The 11,942-nt window shown below is 50.9% G+C and overlaps 1 long non-coding RNA gene across 1 annotated transcript; it reads left to right on the forward strand.

The window, feature by feature from the left end:
* The first annotated feature begins 4,252 nt into the window (after nt 1-4,252).
* On the forward strand, nt 4,253-10,906 carry LOC310697657. The gene is made up of 3 exons (XR_014521144.1): nt 4,253-4,334; nt 9,814-9,887; nt 10,443-10,906. It is a non-coding gene; the product is annotated as an uncharacterized lncRNA (long non-coding RNA).
* Nucleotides 10,907-11,942: the final 1,036 nt, after the last annotated feature.

Consider the following 11,942-nt stretch of genomic DNA (forward strand, 5'->3'; position numbering starts at 1 on the left):
TCCGCGGCGCATGCAATCTCATACGCGTGCGAGAGGGTGATGAGTGGAAGACGGCCATGTTCACGCCGTTGGGCACCTATGAATACAGAGTTATGCCGTTTGGTCTCCAAAATGGCTCCCACTATTTCCAAGCTTTTATGCACCACGTGCTAGCGGGACTCCTCTACAAGAAGTGCGTATGCTTCCTCGACGACATTCTGATCTTCTCGGAATCGCCGGAGGCTCACGAGAGTGACGTTAAGGAGGTCCTGCAGAGGCTACGGGAGCACAGGCTCTACGCCAAGCTGGAGAAGTGCCAATTCGACGTGACAGAGGTGGATTTTCTGGGCTATAGGCTGTCCGACAGGGGGCTAGCCATGGACAGCGCCAAGGTCTGCGCGGTGTTGGACTGGAAAAGCCCGCGAAATCGGAAGGAGGTCCAGAGGTTCGTCGGCTTCGCCAACTTTTACCGCAAGTTCATCAGGGGTTTCACCAAGGAGACGGCAGCTATCACGGACACCCTCAGCTCCAAGAAGAAGAAGTTCACCTGGACGGACCAGGCGGAGCAGTCCTTCAGGAGACTTAAGAGTCTCTTCGCGTCCGAAGAACAGCTGCTACACGTGAATCCCGGCAGGCCCATGAGGGTTGAGACGGACGCATCTGACAGAGCGGTGGGGGCCGTCCTCTTACAGGAAGACCCGCAGGGGAACTGGAGACCCTGTGCTTTCTACTCCCGGAAGCTCAGCAAGTCGGAACAGAACTACACCATCTGGGACAGGGAGTTGCTGGCCATCCACGCAGCTTTCAAGGCGTGGAGGCACTTCCTCATCGGAGCCAAGCACACAGTGCAGGTCCGCACGGACCACAAGAACCTAGAGTACTGGCGCACGGCGAAGCTACAGAGCCAGAGGCACATACGCTGGGCAGAGTTCTTTGCGGACTTCGATTTCAGGATAGAGTACATCCCAGGCGACAACAATGTCATAGCAGATGCGCTCTCCAGGAAACCGCAGTATCTCGAGGAAGCGGCACCTGTGGCAGCCAAGCACATTTTTGCACCGCAGGCGTGGGCGTGCGCTTCAGCCGCCGTGGACCTGGAGGCGGTGCGTCGCGCGCTGCAGACGGATCCGTTCGCACAGTCCAAGATGGAAGAGGTGCGGAAAGGCACAGCGAAGGACGACGAGTTCCAGATACACGACTGCCTGCTAACCCGTAAAGGCGCTCTCTACGTTCCGGGGGACGATCTCCGCGCGAAGGTTCTGCAGCAGTTGCACGACGCACCCAGCGCTGGCCACTTCGGCAAGGAAAAGACGGCGGAATTAGTGGCCAGAGACCTTTGGTGGCCCCAGATGCGAGGGGAGGTCGCGGATTACGTCGCCAGGTGTGACACTTGCCAAAGGTCCAAGCCAGTGCACCAGAAGCCAGCGGGACTGCTTCAACCGTTGGAGACGCCACTACAACCGTGGGAGAGGGTAGCGCTGGACTTTGTTACTGATCTGCCCAGTTCGCGAGGCAAGACGGCGGTGCTTGTGGTTGTAGACCTGTTCACCAAGATGGCGCATTTCATTCCTTGCGCGAAGGTGGCGACAGCGGAGCAGACCGCCAAACTGTTCATAGACCACGTGTTCAGAGTGCACGGCTTGCCGCGATCCATCCTGTCCGACCGCGGTCGTCAGTTCGTTTCCAGTTTCTGGCAGAAGCTCCTGGGTATCCTGAACGTCAAGATCAACTTAGCGTCGGCGAGACACCCGCAGACCAACGGCCAAGCGGAGAGGGTCAACGCCATTATGCAGCAGTACCTGCGATGTTACGCCAATCAACAGCCTGCAACTTGGGTGGACTACTTGCCGATGGCCGAGTTTGCCTACAACAACACGAAGCACGCGTCCACGGGGGTGACGCCGTTCTTCGCCAACAATGGGCGGCATCCCAGAACCTTTCCGGGAGTGGAGACAACGGTGCAGGGAGAGACGCAGGGAGCTGAGCATTTGGCGGCAGAATTGCAGGAGGTCCACGAGGAGCTCCGACGGCACTTAGAGCTGGCTAAACACGCCTACAAGGTGCAGGTGGACAGGCACAGGAGGGCAGGGGAAGACATACAGGTGGGGGCTGGGTATGGTTAGCAGCCCAGGCGATGCCCACTAAGTCATTAGCTAAGAAGAAGCTAGGCCACAAACAGCTGGGACCATACCAAGTTGAGGCCAAGATCAACCCCGTAGCTTATCGGTTGACCCTTCCAGAAGGTTCCCGAATGCACCCGGTCTTTCATAGGTTGGTGCTTACGCCCTACAAAGCCCCACACAGGTTTCAGGAGCCAGGGACGGCACCGGACCCACGCAGGGAGTCCCCGGGGGGGGGGGAGTCACCGAAGGCCGAGGTACTCAACGAGGTCACGGAAATTCTGGACTCGAGATGGGGGGAGGAAGGCGTAGAATACCTCCTCGCCAGAGAGGGTACCCCGGCCAGTGCCAATAGTTGGGTGCCGGGCTATGCTCTGGATGAACCCCTTCTTAAGGACGAGTTCCATGCACTCTTCCCACACAGGCCCATGCCAGCGGAATTTTTCGACGACTGGCTTTTTACGCCCACATTTTCAGGCAGCACCTTCCGGGGGTTCTCCTCAGCAGAGGAGACCACGCCAGAATCGAGTCCTCCAAGGGGATCGTGCTCGGGGGTGGACACGGATCGCTCTTACTGGTGGGACGACCGACCAGAGGAGGAGTGGCGCAGGAGATTGCTGAGAGGGCCCTGGCAAACAGCATCGTCCGAAGAAACAGAGGGAGGGGAGGACACGGACGTGTTGGGAGGGGACCTTGGTTTCAAGCACGCATACAATGAGCTGGAAGCAGAGGAGATTGACGTCGACGAACTGTATCCAAGATCTACCCCGGCAACTGAGGAGCTTCCGGAACCTGCACCCGAGCAGCGGGAGGGGGGAAGGGGGGGCTTCGAGGGGGGGATGGATGTCAGGGGTACAGGGACAGAGGCACAGGGAAGGCAGGAAATGGAGAGCGAAGGAGAGGAATCCCAGGATAGTGAGGAAGAGGATAGCAATGACGCAGGGGATTCCATGAGTCTCTCCAGCGAATCAGAGGATTCCCAGAAGGGGGCGCCTGTGGTAAGGGCAAGGGGAGCCCCAGGGGGAAGGTGTCAGGAGCGGGGGGCCAGCAAGGGACCCCAAAGCGGCAGCTGGGAATCAGGGCCAGCCTCCCCACCAGAGCGCAGCGAAGAAGGGGGAGGTTCCAGTGTGTCAGAGGGAGCAGCTCCGACAACAGAGAAAGGGGAGGGATCAGAGCAAGCCGTTCTCCCGGAAGGGGAGGAGGGCAGTGAGGGGAGTAGCATAACTGTCAAAAGGAAGGTCAGAGGTTGGGCGCGCGCGCCAAGTTCAATTGAGGAGGCGCGCGGAAGAACTGGGAGCCCGGAGGAGGAGGAGCCAGGTCCCAAAGCCCGCAGGAGGGGGGAAGAGCAGTCTGGAGATTCCGCTTCAGGAGAAAGCAGGAGGGGAGGAACCCTGGCGGGCAGAAAGACCCTGCGGAAACGGAAAGAGAGAAAGAGGTGGAGCAACGTTAGCTTATTAAACTGGTGTAGGGGAGGGACCGATTCAGAGGGGACTTCTAACGTCTAAGGCTAAGAGACGCGGGGCTGCACGCCTCGGTTGTGGAACCAATAATGAACTGCAATAAACATCCTTGTATATAAGAAGAACTTGGCGTTGGTCTTTTGTGAGCTGAGACCTGAGGCAGCCCTTGACATCACTGCTTAATAATGATTATAAGATCTTTGCCGAAATAATGGCAAATAGACTAAAGAAATACTTGGCTAGAGCTATACATAAAGATCAGGCCGGATTTCTGCCAAATAGGCAGTTAAAGGATAATGTAAGACACATAGTAGATATCATTGAATACTTGGACCTTAGAATTGATATCCCTGCGGCTTTAATTTTTATAGATGCCGAAAAGGCATTTGACAATGTATCATGGAGTTTCATGTTAAAATGTATGGAGAGGGCAGGGATAGAAGGGCCCTTCCTAGAAGGTATAAAGGCGATCTATTCAGGCCAAAAGGCCAAGCTAATAATTAATAATAACTTAACTAACCCGTTAAAGATCTCTAAGGGTACAAGACAGGGGTGCCCTCTGTCCCCTCTCCTATTCATCATGGTTTTGGAAGTTATCATGAATAAAATAAGGGGAACACCAGAAATTAGAGGAATTAAAATTGGAGCAAAAGAATATAAATCTAAGGCATATGCTGATGACTTAGTAATATCTTTAGAAGAACCGATAGCAGGCATTGATGAAGTTTTAGAGTTACTCGAAGAGTTTGGAAAGCTGTCCGGGTTCAAGTTAAATGTCAGGGAACTGCCATCAGAGCATCAGGTGGTGGAGGGACTCAGGCAGGATGAAAGAGACTCAACTGCTGAAGCAGGGACCAGCAGGGGGAGGAGTGGGTCTCTGAGGGAATGCGAGCAGGAGGGAGGGCTCAGGGAGGCTTCCAGCGAGAACAGTGGGGAGGTATCGGAGTCTCCCATAGGGAGACCCACACCTCGCAGGAAACTGTCACGCCGTGAGTCCAGGAGACGCGTTTCCGTTAAGGAACTTCTTTGCTGGAAACGCTTCCGCAGACAGCCACTGTCGGACTCTACTAGTGACTAGAGCAGACATGTCTGAGGAGCTCCGTCATACACGGAGGTTTGTGGGGTCGCACAAACTCTGAGGGAGCACGTTTTCACGCACAAGCAGCTAATCAAACCCTCACAGCAGTCCGACAGTCTTTGTACGCTGCCTGTGCAAGAGAAGGCATCATGAGCGAACCAACCGGAACCGGAGGAGCAGGGGCTGGAGCTGGTCCAAGCTTGGAAGATAGATACCGAGCGTTGGAGGTTCAACTGGCCCTGCAGACGGCGAGGCTGGAGGAGAGAAGGGCTCAGGATGCAGACAAGAAGGGGAGAGCCACTCAATTCCCCAGAAAGGTACCAGGATTGGTGCAGAAATTTGGGGGGGACCCCAAGGACTACCATGCTTTTAGGACAGAAATGCAATATGCCCTTAATGTGCAGTTCGATGAGTTCCCTGATGAGGAATCGCGAGTTGCTTTTGTAATTGGGCATCTTGAGAAAGGGGCTAGAGACTGGGTTCGACCCCTAATGGCAACGCACAATGACATACTAAAGGACACAATGAAGTTCTTTCATGCAATGGATATCATGTTTTCCAGCGATATTGAGGAAGGGGTGGTGCGCAGACAGCTAATGGCTTGTAAGCAGGGGAGTCGATCTGTCCGTGAATATTGGACTGAGTTTACCATGCTGATTCACAGACTGAGTTGGGATTTATCGGCGGCACCCGTTCAAATGCTATTTGAAGAAGGTCTTTCTTCGGGGGTGAAAGACGAGCTGGCACGGAGCCCCAGGGCGGAGTCTATGGATCAGCTGACCAAATCTGCGCTGACCATAGGAGCGCGGCAGGAGGCAAGAGCCTTGGAGAAGCGGGAAGGGAGAGGGGAACGTTGGAAGGAGTTCCGCATTCCAGACATTCCTGAGCCAGCTTTCCCGCCGGCAGAGCCGATGGAAATCGGAACAGCGCGCGCGCGCGCATTTTCAAAAACCAGCGAGGGAGCTAAGAAGGAGGGAAAGGGCCCCCGGAAATGCTATCTCTGCCAACAGCCAGGCCACTTTGCCAGAGTCTGCCCCCAGAGGAAGGAATGGCAAGGGATGGTGGGAGCTGTTGAGGGGGGAGAAGAAGGGGGAGCGGAGCAGGTAAAAGCCAACGCCTGGTTGCCACAATTGGGGCACTGCAGCCAGGCCAAAGAGCAGTGAAAGTGCCCGTGCCAGAAGCTCCTCGACCTGCTCTAGTGATTGAAGTGTCGCTAGAGCTGCAGAATGGGCACCCCCTAAAAATAAAGGCGCTATTGGACTCAGGCAGCTCCTGCAATTTTATGAGCAAGGAGTTTGCTGCTGAACACCAGATACAGACCATCCCTTTAAGCAACCCCCTGCAGGTGACCACGATTGATGGCAGGGAGTTGTTGGGAGGAGGAGTCCGCTTGCAGACTGTCCCAATGATAATGAGGGTGGCAAGGCACACAGAACTGATAGCGTTTAATGTGGCCACCCTGGGAGGCGCTCCCATTATTTTGGGAATGAGCTGGCTAGCTCTACATGATCCGCTGGTTGGCTGGCATCAAAGAGTGGTGTCCTTTGGTTCAGCACATTGCCTAGAACACTGCAAAGGGGAGAAGGGTTCAGCAGGGGCCCAAGCCACCCTAGCAGGGACTGAAGTAATGGGGAAGGTGAAGGTACCACCACAGTATGCAGATCTCAGCGACGTGTTCAGCGAGAAGGAAGCTGACCAACTACCACCTCATAGACCCTTTGATTGTCAGATCAATTTACTCCCTGGAGCACAGCTTCCCGTGGGCAAGTTGTATGCCATGTCAGACAGGGAAATGCAGGAGTTGCGAGGGTTCATTGACAAGAACCTGAAGAGAGGCTTCATCAGAGAGTCCAAAGCAGCAGGGGGGAGCCCAGTGTTCTTTGTGGACAAAAAAAATGCGGACAAGCCGAGACTTGTATGTGATTTTAGGCGGCTGAATGCAGTGACTGAACCGGTGGCGTTCCCTATGCCCAGAATTGATGATATTTTGACCAGGGTGAGGAAGGGAAAGATTTTCACAAAGCTGGATCTAAGGGGGGCGTACAACCTGATACGCATAAGGAAAGGGGATGAATGGAAAACCACCATGTTTACCCCTTTGGGGGCGTTTGAATACCTCGTTATGCCATTTGGATTACAAGCAGGCTCCGCGTGTTTTCAATCTTTTATGAACCACGTGCTGGGCCCTTTGCTCTACAAGAATTGCGTTGCCTTTCTAGATGATGTGTTGGTGTATTCTGAGAATGAGGAGCAACATGTGAGAGACGTCAGAGAAGTGTTGAGCAGACTGCAAGCCAACAGGCTGTGGGTCAAACTGGAGAAGTGTCGGTTCCATACCAAGGAGGTGGAATTCCTGGGGTACCGCCTGTCAGACAAGGGATTGGCCATGGATCCCGGCAAGGTACAGGCAGTGCTGGAATGGAAAACACCCAAAACCAAGAAGGATGTGCAGAGGTTCCTAGGGTTTGGAAACTTTTATCGTAAGTTCATCCGCAACTTCGCCCATCTGACGGCGCCCATCACTGACTGTCTCAGCAGTAAAAAGAAGTTTGTATGGACGGCGGAGGCGGAGCGAGCGTTTGAGGAACTGAAAAGGGCCTTCGCCTCTGAAGAACAACTTCTGCATGTGGATTTACAAAAGAAGCTAAGGGTTGAAACAGACGCATCTGACAGAGCCATAGGGGCGGTGCTTCTTCTGCAGCCGGGGAAGGAGGAGTCAGAGTGGCGTCCGTGTGCCTTCTTCTCGCGGAAGCTGAACAAATCCGAGAGGAACTACACGGTGTACGACCGAGAACTGCTTGCTATTCATGAGGCGTTCCGGAGATGGAGGCATCTGCTAGTTGGTGCACAACATAAAGTGCAAGTGTGCACGGACCATAAAAATCTAGAGTACTGGAGAACGGCGCGAGTGCTCAACCAAAGGCAGTTGAGATGGGCCCAAGAGTTCTCCAAATTTAACTTTGAGATTTGTTATGTGCCAGGCCCAGAGAATGTTAGGGCGGACGCTCTCTCACGCAAACCTGAATATTTGGAGGGGGAGGGAGCACCCGAAGAAACCCATATCATTCCAGAGGACCGCTGGGTGTGTGGGGCGACTTTGGTGGGGCAAAGGGAATTGGTAGAGGGTACGGTGCAGGATGCATACGCCCAGGGGAAACTCAGGGATCTCAGAGGGGAGGAAGACAAATCCGGTGGTTTTGAGGAGAGAAATGGGGCATTGTATTATAAGGGAGCGTTATATATACCTGAAGGGGAATTGAGGGAGAAAGTACTCAAGCAGCTGCACGATAACCCCACAGCAGGGCACTTTGGGCAACACAAAACCATGTGGCTGGTTACCAGGGAATTTTGGTGGCCCAAGGTCAGGGAAGATGTGCGGGAGTATGTGAGAGGGTGTGAACAATGCCAAAGAGCCAAGGGGGAGAGGCAGGCGCCGGCTGGTTTATTAGAACCACTGCCCACACCTGAGAGACCGTGGGAAGCAGTGGCAATAGATTTCATGACTGATCTGCCAAGGTCTAGAGGGAAAACAGCCATCATGGTTGTAGTAGACCTGTTAACTAAAATGGCCCACTTCATAGCCTGCTCACATGCGGTTACAGCAGAAGAAACCGCCAAATTGTTTGTAGAGAATGTGTTTAGGTTGCATGGCGCCCCCTTGAGGGTGGTTTCAGACCGAGGGAAACAATTTACTTCCAGGTTCTGGAGGAAGCTCATGAGCTTACTGCATGTAGAGGTTAATTTCTCGACGGCCCGTCATCCTGAAACCAACGGGCAGGCGGAAAGAGCAAATGGGGTTCTCCAACAATATTTGAGGTGTTATGTTAATGACAGAGAGAATGATTGGGTGGAGAAGCTGGCGTTGGCAGAATTTGCCTACAACAATGCAGAGAACGTGTCCACGGGGATGAGCCCCTTTTTGGCTAATCACGGGTGCCATCCCAGAGCCTTCCCAGGGGGGGAGGGGGAGAACTGGAGCGTTCCAGCTGCAGAACAGTTCGTGGAAGAAATGGAAGCGATCCATCGCCAGCTCCAACTCAACTTAAACAGGGCTAAGGAGGAATATAAGAGGCAGGCAGACAAAAACAGAAGGGAAGGTGAAAGCATCAGGGTGGGGGACCAGGTGTGGCTGTCAACCCAAGGGTTGCCATTCAAAGGAGGTTGTAAGAAATTAAGACCCAAAAGGCTGGGTCCGTTTGAAGTCATACAGCAGGTCAATCCAGTGGCTTTCAGGCTCCGGTTACCGAACCACATGAAGCTGCACCCAGTTTTTCACAGGTCGTTGCTGTCACCGTATAGAGGAGACAGTGAGGGGAGGGTCACTAGGGGACCAGCAATGGAGGAGAAGGAACACAGCTACCATGTAGCGGAGATCCTCGATTCCAGGTGGAAGGGAGATCAAGTAGAGTATTTGGTAATGTGGGAAGGGGAACCGGAGTCGGAAAACACCTGGGTTAGGGCAGAGGATGTCAATGACGAGGTTTTAATAGAGACTTTTCATCAGAGGTTCCCACGTAAACCTCAGCCTGTAGCGAGGTTCCGAAGGGAATACTTTGCCACCACCGACGAGGAAGAGGAGTTGGAGGGGTTCCCAGATTCTGAAGAGGAGGAGGATTCAGCTGGCCAGGACGACGATCGATGGAGAGAATTGTTCGAGACGTCAGAAGATGAGGAAGATTCGTTTCGGGGTTTTAGCCCTTCACCTCCCAAGGGGGAGGAATTGGGAGGGGGTGAGGGGGGCCCTGGAGGGGAGGTGGATGTCAGGGAACTGCCATCAGAGCATCAGGTGGTGGAGGGACTCAGGCAGGATGAAAGAGACTCAACTGCTGAAGCAGGGACCAGCAGGGGGAGGAGTGGGTCTCTGAGGGAATGCGAGCAGGAGGGAGGGCTCAGGGAGGCTTCCAGCGAGAACAGTGGGGAGGTATCGGAGTCTCCCATAGGGAGACCCACACCTCGCAGGAAACTGTCACGCCGTGAGTCCAGGAGACGCGTTTCCGTTAAGGAACTTCTTTGCTGGAAACGCTTCCGCAGACAGCCACTGTCGGACTCTACTAGTGACTAGAGCAGACATGTCTGAGGAGCTCCGTCATACACGGAGGTTTGTGGGGTCGCACAAACTCTGAGGGAGCACGTTTTCACGCACAAGCAGCTAATCAAACCCTCACATTAAACAAAGTCAAAACAAAAATAATAACAAAAAATTTAGCTGAAGATGCAAGAAATCAGTTAGAGCGGCAAACTGGGATTAAGGTAGTGAAAAAGGTGAAATACTTGGGTATTTGGATATCCACAAAAAATATAAACTTAGTAGAAGACAACTATAATAGAACTTGGAGAGAGATCAAAAAAGACCTAGATAGTTGGAGTAGATTAAAACTCTCATGGGCAGGAAGAATGGCTACCATTAAAATGAGTATTCTCCCAAAAATGATTTTTTTATTTCAAAACATCCCAGTGATCAGGGGCACGACAATGTTTAAAGAATGGCAGAGGACCCTGTCCAGATTCATCTGGCAGGGGAAAAGAGCAAGAATTAAATTTAAACTGCTCACAGACCGAAGGGAAAGAGGCGGGTTCGCTGTCCCGAACCTAAAGCTATATTATGAGGCCTCATGCCTGTGTTGGATTAAGGACTGGATAACCCTGGGAAACACGGATTTGCTGGATTTAGAGGGATTTAATGCCAGATTTGGCTGGCATACGTATCTATGGCAGGATAAAGAAAAGGCGCACAAGGGATTCTCCAACCATGTCATCAGGGGGGCGCTACTGGAAGTATGGAATAGAAATAAAAGGTTGATAGAGGGGGGCACACCTTGGTGGCTATCACCGGTTGACATCTTGACAATCAAAAAACTAAATTTGGAAAGCCCAAGATGGACCTATGAAGACCTTCTGGTTAAATCAGATAAGGGATGGAAAATGAGACCATATGAGGAATTAAAGAATAAACTAACGGGGTGGCTTCAATATCACCAAATTAATGCCCTCTGGAGTGAACATAAAAAAGTAGGGATGAAGGAGAAAAAATCTAGATACCAGGTAGAAATAATAGAAGGAAACACCAAAATTTTGTCCAAAATGTATAATCAACTACTAGAGTGGGACACCAAGGACGAAGAGGTGAAAGAGGTCATGATCAAATGGGCTATAGACCTGGGATACAATTTGGATTATGATAGATGGGAGAAACTTTGGAATAAAGATATGAAATTCACAGCATGTGTTGGACTCCGAGAGAATATGGAAAAGATGATGTATCGTTGGTACATCACTCCAGTGAAACTAGAAAAGATGTACAGAACAGGGGACAAAACTTGCTGGAAATGTAAAAAGAAGGAGGGTGATTTCCACCATATGTGGTGGACGTGTGAAATAGTGAAAAGGTTCTGGGGTCTCATTTACGATGAATTAAAAAAGGTCTTGAAATATAACTTCCCTAAAAAACCTGAAGCCTTTCTTTTAGGAATGGTCGGAGATGAGATTAAGAAGGAAGATCAAACCATGTTTCAATATGCAACGGTAGCAGCCAGAATATTGTTAGCGCAGAACTGGAAAACACCCAACATCCCAACTATCAGAGAATGGCAAATTAAGTTATTCGAGTATATAGAGTTAGCAAAAATGACACAGAAGATCAGGTATCAGAAAAACACTAAATTTATTAATGATTGGAACAAATTCATTACATACATGGAAACAAATTTAGGAAATATTAAAATCACAGTAGGGGTAATATAAAACCGGCGATGTAGAGATAAAAGTGGTAAAAAGACTCTGCAGAAGAAAACATTGGGATACAGCTCAAACCGTGGTGGAGGGAAGTCAGTTCAACAATACAGTATGAATCTAATGTCTTTGTTATGTAACTTTTTTGTGCTTTTGTATTTTGCTTTATTTCTTTTTTCCCCTCTTTTTTATCCTTTTTGGATTGTTTGGGGGTTTTTTTCTTTTTGTTGGTGTATATGTCAGAAATAAAATAAAAAGAATTTTCAAAAAAAGAAAAGAAAAGAAAAATTGCTCAATTTTATCCTTAACTTCTTTACCTTTTTTGTACAATTGTTTAAAATATTTCTGAAACCATTTTCTTATGTCTGCAGGGTTTTCCACAGATTTTCCATCAGATACAATATTTGTAATAGTATTTTGTTTCTGTCTCTTTTTTAATTGCCAGGCGAACAATTTCCCACATTTGTTTGCAGAGTCAAAGTTTCTCTGTTTCATTGTTTTTATTTTCCATTCAATTTCTTGATTTATAATTTGAGAAAATTGGATCTGCAAAGCTTTAATTTCTTTCTGTATCTG

This window comes from Podarcis liolepis, assembly GCF_965112155.1.
Source record: "Podarcis liolepis genome assembly, chromosome: W".
NCBI classification, from domain to species: domain Eukaryota; kingdom Metazoa; phylum Chordata; class Lepidosauria; order Squamata; family Lacertidae; genus Podarcis; species Podarcis liolepis.